The following is a 13,890-nucleotide window of genomic DNA, read 5'->3' on the forward strand; positions in this document are numbered from 1 at the left end:
AGTCTTACTAAAGGTAACACCCTGGAAAGGTGTGATGCGTTTTGGTAAGAAGGGCAAGTTAAGCCCGAAGTATATTGGACCATTTGAGATCATCGAATGTGTTGGCAGTGTAGCTTATAAGCTAAACTTGTCTGAGGAGCTTAGTGGAATTCACAATGTGTTCCACATCTATAACCTAAAGAAATGTCTAGCTGATGAATCGCTAGCAATGTCTCGTAAAGATGTACAGATTGATAAAAGCCCGAGGTTTGTTGAAAGACCTATATCGATCGAGGATCGACGGGTTAAAAAGCTCCGAAGGAAGCATGTGCCTATAGTGAAAGTTAAATGGGATGCCCGTAGAGGCCCTGAATATACGTGGGAGGTTGAGTCCACTATGCGACAGAAGTACCCTCACTTGTTTCAGTAAATATCGGGGTCGAGATTTCTTTTAAGGGGGTGAGGATGTAACACCTCGTAAAAACATGTCCAATTATGTGGAGACACGTGTCTTAAACCCTAATCTTGAGAAAGATTGAATTACAAGGACTAAAGTTGTCAAACGATAAAAATATGTATCCAATGGGACTAAAAGTGTTAACAAGCCAAACTTGTGCCTCTGATTGACCACACACAAAGAATATATTCTTAAACTAGTAATTATTTGGATATAAGAAGCCGTTTGTGAAAATAATCGAAACATTATAAACTATAGGGGTTAAACGTGTCAACATGTTAATTCTTTTCTCTGAGTGACCTTTTAACAAACCCGGGGCTTCGTAATGTTCAAATATACTCTCAAGAATATATAATATCAAATTCACGAGGTTTCAATATCGTTATGCGACATTTACGCTAATTTCCAAGAATAAGGGTTAAAAGCGTCAACATAATGAAACTAGTGTTTTCGGTGATCGTTTAATGAAACCGGACCCAATGAAATGTGGTTGTACTCCGAAGATCCTCTACAAGTTATCTGTAAAGGTTAAAGGTGCTGGAAATGAAAGATATGCACGTTACAAAAGTTCAGGGATTGAACTTGTAAATAATAAAACAAGTTTTGGAATTGGGTTCCCCCGCGTGGCGCGCCAGGGTCACCCTTACCCTGCGCGTGGCGCGACGGAGGCTGTTTTACAGCCAGAACTGGCAGCTGCCAGCATGCATCCTTGCTCCCCACACAAATCAGTTCAGCTCCTTCTGATCGATACCAGCAACTTGTTAACGGTTTTTATAAACCACTAGGACACCTGGGGTGATCCTAAACACTTCCATTACACCTGCAATGATCCTTGATCTTGGCCATCAAGTATAAATAGGCCTTGTGTTGAGCCATTTCATTTGCACATATCATTCAAATCTTCTCTTCTCTCAATTCTGGAAGTTCCTGATTTAAAAGAAGCTCACTTTAGTAAAAAAGATTGATAGGACCCTTTGTAAGTGTCTTAGTCCCCTCTTTAGTTCAGTTTTCTTATTTAAAAACCGAAAGGTCAAAGTTACGTAAAATAGCTTTGACTCTCGGTTTAAACTCAAATGGTCCAGCCATTGTTTGAGATGAATATGGTTATATGACCATAATTAGATAGGTGATTAACCCTTAAAAGGGCACCTCCTAATTATTTCGTTTGCTTAGTTAATTGTCGGGTCAAACTATTTAACCAAAAAGTCAAACTGGTCCGAAGTTGAAATAATAATTAAAACTAATAATGTAGAGGTTATAAATTATATTTTAACACTCTAATAACTTAGTAGTTATTATTATAACATGTTTAGAAATGTTCAACCCGATAATTCTGAGTTTAGGGTCCGTTCGCAACCGAAAGTCGCAAAAGCTTGACTTTTGCTTTGACTTTCAGTTCTGACCCGATTAAGCTTAATTCTTCTATGTTTTAGGCTTCCATTAGGACCACATTATCTTGTAGTATAACCCTGTGAGGTTATATTACCTGGTCATTAGTATTCTGAATTATATGCTAGTTTTCGTTATTATGCTTATAAATGCCCGTTATGCCCTTATGTCATATAAACGATATTTTTGAAAATATGAGAGGACAAAAAGCTTTATTACTGATATATGAGTATGTCTAATAAATTTGACATCAGTTTCTTGTCTCAGACTAAAGTTATGCATGATATCGTACATTAGAACTTTTTATTAATTAAATTACGCTATTATGCATAATGCATGTTTAAACATAGATTTTGACCCAAAACTCATTACCTACTGCTATGATATCATTTTTAGGAATTTTTGGAATGTTGGGTCAGATTTATTACTGACCATAACATAGAGTTCTTGTATAAATTCCTTAATTGACGATAATGCCCTTTTGACTAATAAAATGTGATTTACATTTGTTTATGTCACACCCCGACCACGTAAAACAACAAATCGTGGCGGAATCGTCGGGGAGTGTTGAAACAGAATCATTTTTTCATAACACATGGAAATTTAAATATTGTTTTATTGATTAAAAGAAATTACAATGTCCTAACAACAAGGAAGCATAACATAATTAACTAGTCTTGCATCTTTTATTGTCACTAAGGCCCGAGTCTGTCTATGTGTAACTTGATCAATCCTATGCATCATTTCCTGAAACACATGTGAAAATAGGTACGTCAGCATAAAAATGCCTGTGAGATACATAGGTTTTATTGATTTAGGATTCATGACGTATAAGTTTAGAAAAAAAATGTTTAACAAAAGTCAGTCATGATCCTTGTAAAACGTTTTCCTTCATAATCATAGAAAGTGATAAGAAATCAGATAATATGAAAGAACAATGCATAATGAAATGAATAACCAAGTAAAAATGAGTTTGTATAAAATATGTTGTTTGTAAAACAATGTTTCATGAAGATATGATATAAGTGTAAAATGTATTATGTTTAACTTGAAATGGTTCAAATAACACTACGATATGTAATACCATAAAAGCACTTATATATAGGAAGTACCAGCGGTGTATCCACCATGCTTTTATCATATTACACACGCCTCGTTACTTAAATCACTTATCAAAACAACCATCAATGTAAAAATGTTCATATATAACCAAATGTAATGTATAGTGAATAAAAGCATTTATTGATTAAATGCATTTACTCAACCCTATAAGAAAGAAATGTACAAAACAATGCATTTGATAAATTATAATCAAAAGTTATGTTTTGCAAAATAATGCATGCTTTACTGATAGAAACATCTATGCGGTATTGTAAAACGTCTACATCCAAGCCTTGAGACAGTAGGATAAACCCTAGAACAAAGTCAAAGGTCTACCTAGAAATGTATTCGGATTCGGTGATTCCTTCACCCAAACAAACCTAGGATTTCAGGAATGGGAGTTGTCAAGTCCTATGGTACCACTACCTACTACCGAGCGGCATGATCGGTGTTAATGAATGTGTTAGTTTCGTTAAACAAACCAAATGTTATGCCGAATGTAATCATGTTTTATGAAAACAATGTACCTAGTATGCTGAGTGAACATACAAGATAGGAATGTAAAACAATGTGTCCATATGCGACTGGAACATATGCAACAGAAATGCAGTGTAAAACAATGTACTAAGTATGCAACAAATGAACATAAATAGCATAAAGTGTAATGTATAACGATGTACTAAGTATGCACTAAAGGGACATACATAGCAAAAGCATAATGAAATCATGTACTAATAGTGTACTAATGAACATAGCAAGTATATGATATGAAAACATGGAAAGCACGAAAGTAACAAGTGGGCACATGTGTTTCACCCCAAAATTTTTGAAAAATGGTAAAAGAGGGGACTATGTACTCACTTGAGGGTGCTTAGAAGTCTTGAATAACAACCAAGCAAAGCTAGAGGGATCACGGAAATCAAACGGCCCCTAATATAGATAACTACATTAATAACCGGACCTAAATCAGAAGATCAGATAGAATGAGGTTTCTTAAACCAAATGAGTATAGGAACTCATGTAATATGGTTTAACAAAGCCTACATTCTAAACTGAAACCTAACCAAAGTGCTTACGACCCATTACGACCCGTTTAGGTAGCTTACGCCACTTTAACGCGTCGTTCGCGTAAAACGCATTTGGAACGACTAACTAGTCCTATGACAAGTATTATATGCCTTAACATGTCTAATAATGTTACTTAATAAGTTTAGATTTGAAAACTTAGGTTATATATGCTTAAAATGAATTTATGCGTAGAAAGGGTATTTTGGTCATTTACCTAAGGCATATAAATTACCTATCATACAACTACTTAAACAAAGTGACCATAAGGTATAACCTCGGAAGGTTATTCCCTATACAAATATGGTCACCTAATGTGTTTGGTCGGATCCTAATGATCGACCAAACGGGTCGGGTTCGAAAGTCTAAGCGGTTGTTTAGACCGCTTACCTTTCGATCCTATACAAGCACTAAACCTAAAGTGACGAGCTAAACATGTTAAAACATGTTTAACAAGGTTTGAAAGCAGGTTTGGTATAAAAAGAAGGGGTCTTGATACCTAAAAATAGTTTGGTTACAAAATATGCAAGAATACGCATTCTGGCCGAAACAACGACTCGTCACTATGCCTAGATAACGTGGTAATCAGTAGGTATAGTCACAAGAGACTAAAACCATCGTGATTATGCTCACGTTATGAAGTTCAAACGAACTTCATGTTGACCATAAACTGGACCGTGCAGAAAGTCAAAAGTTTGACTTTCACGCTAAAAACGCGTAAAAAACGAAAGAATACTTACAAAAGGTCCAAGAACGGAAGTTTGATCCAATTATTCTCAGGTATGAAGTGAAATCACTTCAACTTGGAGAGCAATCAGATCAAGTGTGGGTTTTACAAATGAAGTGGGTTGGGTATTTATAGGAAAACCAAGACCGTTAGGATCGTTTCTTGAAAAACGTGCTTCGATCTAGGCCGTCCAAGTGTGCCCCCTGTTTTGTAATACCTTGGGCACTCAAAAACAGCCCCTAGAATGCATAAAAACCATTTGCAAGTGTGTGTAACAGCTAGAACAAGTTGTTTTCAAGTTTCTGCACATCTGCCAGTTTTAGGCGGCCGGGGTAAGAATCAGAGAGGGCCTACGCGGCCGGCCTGAACTTCAGATCAGCAAAACAATTTCAAAAGTTGCTGTTTCAGTCCCTACATGTATTTAAGGCCCATTTTGACACGTTTGAGGCCCGTTAAGCCATTTTCAAGGCTCTACAATGATGCCTAAACATAAGGGACATGAAACATGCTCAAAAATATGACGGATGTCGGTTCGTTTGGCCGTACGATCACGTTATTCGGTTAATTACGACGAAACACGAATGGATGTGAAAAACGATCCAAATTACGCGACGGATGGAATTTTATCATGCCAATCACTAAAATAAAGTATTTTAATGGTTACATAAATTTTTGGGTGTCCGGATGTATTCAGAATGTAAGATATGTGCGAAAATGCAAACTTATGCACTTGTTGACGCTTTTAGTCTCTGAATGACCAAAAAGTTTATTTTAGCACACCGAACCCCTCAAAGCCTATTTCTAAACTTTGTAAAGGATATTTAGTATGATTAAGTTCCGGAATGTTCGTTATTGTACGAATCGGCATACTTTCGCAGTTTGTCGAAATTAGCCCCTATAAGCGAATAAACTTGATTTTGCCATACCAAAGCCTTCAAAACTTATTTCTAAGTTATGTAAAGGTTATTTAAGGTAAGTTAGGCATATGTTGATGTTCCGGAGTGTTTGTCGTGTTAAACTGATTACGTCTACGCATCAGTGCGCGTATAACTTTCTAGAAATGGATATAGAGTTTGAAATTGAACAAGAGTTGATATGTGCAAATGATACACATATTTATACAGATCCTAAGTATGAAATACAATATGTAATTGATTTAGTATTTGTTTGATGGCCATGGAGGCGCAGGTGTCACAGTCTCCCCTACTTTAGGAAATTTCGTCACGAAATTTATTTGGAGGAAACTTGTGAGAGCTTGAAACATGAAGTTGAAAAGATCAAACAATACTGGTTAGAGCCCTGAACTTCTAGAAACTTTGGTGCGTCCACCGTACCTCTATTACTTTGTTTACTTTTTGTTATTGTTGCCACTATAGGTTCTTACACATAATAAATCTTACTGGGTTCCTGTGCACTGAATTTCATAATTATGTACGCGTCCATAATTACGTAATTCCTTGCATAGTCCGCACAGTGCATTTTATAATGTGTAGAGGAAAACCAAATGAACGAACATGTGATGATTGTGACTAGACCACCATCGGGTCCTTTTAATTAAATCAATAAATGATTTAAATAGACTACCAAGGAGTCTGTTCAGTTATATCACCACATGTCATTCTTAACCAGATTCTTAATCAATCTTTTGACTTAGACCACTTCAAGGGGTCTTTTTGAATTATGGAATGGTACTATATAATCCAAGGGTCTTAACTAGGGCTGCAAACGAACCGAACGAACACGAACAAGGCCATGTTCGTGTTCGTTCGTTAAGGAAATTAACATGTTCGCGAACTGTTCACGAACGCATACCGAACATAAGTTTATGTTCATGTTCGTTCGTTAAGGAAATTCAGTTTTTTACGAACAGTTCGTGAACACTGGTCTCGAACACAAACGAACGCAAGCAAATAAAAAAGAACGCAAACGAACATTTAACTTGAAAATAAAAAAATAAAAATATTGTTATCCTTAAACATTAGATATAAGTAATTAAACACAACCATCAAATGATAAATCAAAACACAAGAAGTCTAATACACCACCAAACGTTGAATCAACTTTAACTAACTTAGACATAATTATCCCCAAAAATGTCTTAGCATGTCCAACTTTTAGCTAACTTAGAAATAAAATAGGGTTTCAAGTTTTCAATATGTTTAGATAAAAGGTTTATTATTTATCATTTTTAATATAATCAAGCGAACACGGACGAACGTAACCGAACATATTACCGAACGTTCATGAACGCAGTCGAACGAACGAGACATATGTTCGTGTTTGTTCACTATGCTAACCGAACGATTTTTTGTTCGTGTTCGTTCGTTAAGCTAGTCGAACGAACATAAACGAACTTCCCGCCGAACGGTTCACGAACTGTTCACTGAATGTTCAGTTCGTTTACAGCCCTAGTCTTAACTTTTACGTAGAAGCCCATTAAGGATTTAAGGCAGTACCTTTTGAATATCCTACTATGAATTCCTCATATGAAGATATGGAAGATTCTACGAGGATTTGGATGACGAATATCCAGAGTATACGAAAAAACAAAACATAAAAGAAAACATATAACACATAATCACATAATCACAAAATTGTTTAACTTGATTCTAAATTTGTTATTATTTTGTTAATTTGTTTGTTATTTGTGCACATGTATTCAAAGCACACCAGGAATCCAATCCGTGGATTTCATTTGGTGTAACATTTGTTCTCAAAATCATTATGAACAGTTCAATTATCAATAAAACAATGTTATTTGATCCAAATGTTTGTTTCGTTGTGTTTTACAATTTTCATGTTTTGACTTTTGTTCGATTTTAAACTCTACACCGCTTTCTGGAGAATTATACGCAAACTGGTGCGTAAACATACTCAGTTTAATGCGACAAATACTCCGGAACATCAGCATATACTCAACATACCTTGAATAACCTTTACATAACTTAGAAATAAGTTTTGAAGGCTTTGGTATGGCAAAAACAAGTTAATTCGCTTACATGGACTAAACTTGACAAACTACGAAAGTATGCCAATTTGAACTGAAATAGACATTCCGAAACATGTCCATAAGTTAAACATACCATAAATATCCTTTAAATAGCTTAGAAATAGGCTTTGAGGGGTTTGGTATGCTAAAACAAACTTTTGGATCATTCAGGGGCTAAAAGTGTCAAAAAGTGCACAAGTTTGCATTTTAGCGCATAACTTACGTTCTGAATACATCCGGACATCCAAAAATTTATGTAAGCATCCTAATATTATGCCTTAGTGTTTGGCATGAGAAAAATCCATTCGTCGCGCAATTTGGATCATTTTTCGCGCTTTTGCGCATTCCGTCGTAATTAAGCGAACATCGCGATCGTACGGCCAAACGAACCAACATCCGACATATTTTTGAGCATGTTTCATGTCCACATGTTTATACATCATTTTAGGGCCTTAAAGTTTGCTTTACGGGCCTTAGAAGTGTTGGAAATGGCTTAATATGCAACAGGGACTAAAACTGTAATTTCTGAAAGTTTGTGCTGATCAGACAAGGCCAGGCGGCCCGCCTGGGTTTTGTGTGTATCCTGACGCGGGCCGCGTCAGACATACAGACCAGATTCAATGTTTTCTGATCCACTTGCAATGGCCTTTCGATCACCCAAAGGGCAACGACACGTGTCAAATTCCTATGGTGGGGGCAAAATAAGCTACCACAACTTTGCGACAAGTGTACGGCTTAGATCGTGGCACGTTATTCAAGAAACGATCCTAACGGTCTTGCTTTTCCTATAAATACCCCCCCCCCTTTGGTTAAAAACCCACAAAATCTGATCTAAAGCTCTAAGTTGAGGCCTTTGCTTCATACCTGAGCTCCGGGATCGAGATTAGCTTTCGGGGACCCTTCGTAAGTGTTCTTTCGTTCTTTTATTCGCTTTTCAAGTCCGAAAGTCAAAGTTTTCTTTGACTTTCTGCTTTGACCAGCCTATGGTTCAACACGAAGTTCGTTGGAACTTCATAACGTGAGCGTGATCACGATGGTTATAGTCCGTAGTGACTATACCTACTGATTACCACGTTATCTAGGCTCAGCGACGAGTCGTAGTTTCGGCCAAAATGCGCATTCTTGCATATTTTGTAACCAAACTACTCGTGGGTATCAAAACCGTTTGTTTTGATACCAAACCTGTTTTCTAAACTTAGTTAAGCATGTTCTAACATGCTTAGCTCGTCACTTTTAGTTTAGTGCTTATATAGGGTCGTAAGGTAAGCGATCTAAACAATCGCTTACACTTTCGAACCCGACCCTTTTGGTCGATCATTAGGATCCGACCAAACACATTAGGTGACCATAGCTGTAACCTTCCGAGGTTATACCTTATGGTCACGATGTTAGGTGTTCCAAACGCGTTCTTCGCGAACGACGCGTTAAGGTAACATAAGCTACCTAAACGGGTCGTGATGGGTCGTAAGCACTTAGGTTAGGTTTCATTTTAGTATGTAGGCTTTGTTAAACCATATTACACGAGTCTCCATACTCGTTTGGTTTACGAACCGACATACTATCTGATCCTTCCGATTTTGGTCCGGTATATTAATATAGCTACCTATTAGGTGCCATTTGATATCCGTGATCTCTAGCATTATTTGGTTGTTATACAAGAACTACAAAGCAATCTCAGGTGAGTACATTGAACCCCTCTTTTACTATTTTTCAAACTGTTTTGGGGTGAAACACATGTGCCTACTTGTTACTTTCATGCTTTCCTGTTGTCACATCACATACTTGCTATGTTCTTTAGTACACTGATTAGTACATGATTTACATTACATTGTTTCGCTATGTATGTTTACTTAGCATACTTAGTACATTGATTTACATTACATTATTCTTCTACATATGTTTACTTGGCATATTAAGCACATTGTTTTACATTACCTTTTCTGCTATGTATGTTGACTGAGCATGCTAGCACATGGATTTACATGACTTTTATGCTTTGTATGCCCATTGTGTGCGTACTTAGTACAATTATTCATCACATGCCTACATTTCGGTATGACATTTGGTTTGTTTAAATTATACAATGTACATTCATTAACACCGATCATGCCGCCCGTTAGTAGGTAATGGTACCATAGGAAATGACAACTCCCATTCCGGACATCCTAGGTTGGTTTGGATGAAAGGAATGACCGAATTCGATACACATAACTTAGATAAACCTTTAATTTGTTTAAAGGTTTATCGCCACAGTCTCAAGGCTTGGATGTATGCATTTTCACAATACCGCATAAATGTTTGTATCAGTATAGCATGCATTTGTTCCACAAAACATAACTTTGATTTAAACCATGTTTTACTTCAATACCTTGTTTTTGTGCATTTTACATATGGTTTAGTTGATACATTTCACTTACCATACATGATATATTTTGGGTACACATTACATGATCTACATTAAACATAAACATTTTGACATTGATATACATATTTGGTGGTTTACATTGAACATAGACATTTCGATATGGTTTACACAATAATACTTGACAATTGATTTATACATGAACAATTTACATGGTGGTTGGTTTGGGTAAATGGTTTGAGTAACGTGGCGTATGTAATATGATACAAACATGGTGGATACGTCGCTGGTACTTCCTATATATAAATGTTTGTATAATATTACCTATCGTAGCATTATCTAAATCATTTCAGTTTAGACATATTACGTTTTACACAAATAACATATTCTTCACAAGACATTATTTTTACCAACAACTTATCTTATACAACTCATTTTACTTGGTTATTCGTTTAACCTTACATTTATCTATATATCTCATCTAGTTTTATCGCTTTTCAAATGATTTACAAGACAAGACAATTTACAAGGTTCCTGACTGACTGTTATTAAACGTTTTCTTTAAACTCAAGTCATGAATCCCATTTTCACAAAACCTATGTATCTCACAGGCATTTTTATGCTGATGTACCTACTTTCATATGTGTTTTCAGGAGCTGTCGCTTAGGATGATGAATGTGACACTAGGGCGGACCTGTGCCTTAGAGACATAAAACGAAGATAGACTAGTTTAATTATGTTATAAACACTTTATTTCCTGTTTTGAAACGATGTAACACTCGTGTTTAATAAATAAAATATAAACTTTATATGCCATAGTTGTGAAACAATTAATTCTGTCCCAACACTCCCCGGCGTTTCCGCCGCGGTTGCATGTTATACGCGGCCGGGGTGTGACAGAAGAGTTGGTATCAGAGCCTATGGTTATAGGTAATTAGGTTATTAGTAATGCTTTGACCTAGAATATAACTTTCTAGGACCCTAACACAAGTTATCTTGTGTTTAGATTTTAAAACATGCACTTTACCTATCCTTAGGTGATAACCACAACGAGAATTTCGGTTCCGAATCCGCTTTGAAAATTAATCATCTATTATAGGATGATTGATTAGTAGGTTTTGAACCCTCTGTTATATGGTTTTGAACCCTCTTGAATTTTCAAAAAGTCTCGTCAAGGTTTTCGGGTTTTAATAGTGTGAACACGTGCGAACTGGAAGAGTGAATGCCTGTACCCTGAGTTTTCTGTCTAAGGCTAGAGTGTTCGTACAAATCCACATAATCGGACCAGTCACTCTTACCTGGGAACTCTTGGGGTGAGTGTTCACTTATAGGCGAACATGTCTTCGCAATACATTATTTTTGACCCATTTACTTTGACTAGACATAGCGTGTCGCTTGTTTGCTTTGCGATGCGTAACCACCATCTTTGCTTTTGTTGATTTTGTTTCATTTCATCCTCTTCATCCAATCATCTGACTCGTTTCCTTTCATGTTTTCCTCTTTTAGAATGCCTCCTCGACGCGAAAACCAGATAGCTACTGCCGAGCTGGCAGAAATTATTGCACAGCAGATGGCTGCTCAATTCCCAAATCTCTTTGCTCAATGGAACCAAGCCAACAACAACAACAATGCTCCATGCAATTTCAAAAATTTTAACCCGACTAAACCACTCAAGTTTAGTGGTTCTGAGGGAGCAACTGGGCTTCTTCAATGGTTCGAGAGCATTGAGAATACTTTTCGCCACGTTCAGTGTCCGGATAATCGCAAGATCGAGTTTTCTTCGAGCGTGTTTCAGAAGAGGGCTCTCACTTGGTGGAATGGGGTAATGAGAGACCGTGGTGCGGAAGTCGCTCTAGCACAGACATGGGCTGAACTTAGAGCTCTTATGATGAGGGAGTTTTGTCCTCGTCATGAACAACGGGCGTTGGAGAAGGAGTTTGATGATTTGAAACAAGATAGTGGCGAGCACAGGGCATATACTGATAGGTTTGAGGAGTTGAGTCTGCTTTGCCCGACTATGGTTTCCCCACTCGACAAGGCTATCGAAAGGTACATCGACGGCCTACCTGACTCGGTACAAGACATCCTTACTGGTAGTAACCCTACCACACTCCGTCAGGCGATCGAGTTATCAGCGACATTGACTGAGTCGCAGATTCGGAAGAATAAATTACACAGGAAGGGTGACAAGGGCAAGAAACAGTCGTCTGACAAGGAAGATAGCAAGAAAGGTCAAAACAAAAATGGAAAGGATTCTGGTTCATCGAAAAGAGCAAAGAAGCGTAAGGCTTCCCAAAACTATGTTGTCACTGCCCAAGCTAACCAGGCAGCTCCCAACCAACCCGCACAGCCTCCAGCCAAGAAGCCTTATCTTGGCAATGCACCTTTGTGCAACAGGTGTAACAACCATCACCCACCACAGGTTCAGTGTCATCAATGCACCAACTGTGGAAGAAATGGTCATCTTGCTGCCACCTGCCGCATTCTTGCTAACCAGAACCAAGCTCAGCCTCTTGCTCAGCAACAGGGTCAAGCTGCACGACTACACTACCCACGAGGTGCTTGTTATAACTGTGGGGATCTGACCCATTACAGAAATCGGTGCCTAAGGCTAGCCAACCAGAACCAGAATGCAAATCAGAATCAGGCTCAGGCTCGAGGTCGAGTCTTCAACATGAAGGCACAAGAGGCACAAGCAGATGATAATGTGGTGAACGGTACGTTCTTTATTAATAACCAGCCAGCATCTGCTCTTTTTGATTCGGGTGCCGATAAGAGTTTTGTGTCGTTATCTTTTGAACCATTGCTTCGGGTGTCTAGAACGAAACTAGGTAAACCATTGACAGTAGAAGTGGCGAGCGGTGAACCCATTGTTCTTGATTCTGTTCTCCGCAACTGCCAGTTGAACCTTAACAACCATCTTTTTCTATTGACCTCACGCCTATGCAACTTGGAAGCTTCGATGTTATTGTGGGTATGGATTGGTTAGCCAAGTATCGCGCAGAGATAGTCTGTTTTGAGAAGATCATACGCATGCCGCTTTCGTCAGGTGAGATCCTACAGGCTCGTGGTGAGAAACCTGCTGGTGGTCTCAAACTCATGTCTTGTTTTAAAGCTCGGAAGTATATGCGGAAGAACTATGTGGCCTTTTTTGGCACATGTTGTAGTAGATAAGGGCAAAGGTAAGTCTATTCAAGATATTCCTGTCGTTCGGGATTATTCAGAGGTTTTCCCTGAAGAGTTACCTGGTCTACCCTTAGCACGCCAAGTCGAATTCCATATTGATCTCGTACCTGGTGCAAATCCCATTGCTAGAGCTCCATATCGTCTTGCACCGTCTGAGATGCAAGAGTTGTCTAAGCAGCTACAGGAACTCTCTGACAAAGGTTTTATCCGTCCTAGCTTTTCACCATGGGGTGCTCCCGTTCTCTTTGTCAAGAAGAAGGATGGATCTTTTAGGATGTGTATCGATTATCGTGAGCTTAACAAGCTTACCATCAAGAATCGATATCCCCTACCTCGCATCGATGATCTCTTTGATCAATTGCAAGGCGCTTCTTATTTTTCAAAGATTGATCTAGATCTGGATATCATCAACTCCGTGTGCATGAAGAAGATATTCCAAAGACAGCATTCCGCACTCGTTATGGACATTATGAGTTCACAGTCATGCCATTCGGTTTGACTAGTGCTCCTGCTGTTTTCATGGACTTGATGAATAGGGTCTGCAAACCTTATTTGGATAAGTTCATCATCGTTTTCATTGATGACATCTTAATTTATTCTAAGACGCGAGCTGATCATGAGCAACATCTTCGTCT

The sequence above is a fragment of the Helianthus annuus genome, chromosome 10, assembly GCF_002127325.2.
Source record: "Helianthus annuus cultivar XRQ/B chromosome 10, HanXRQr2.0-SUNRISE, whole genome shotgun sequence".
Taxonomy (NCBI): Eukaryota; Viridiplantae; Streptophyta; class Magnoliopsida; order Asterales; family Asteraceae; genus Helianthus; species Helianthus annuus.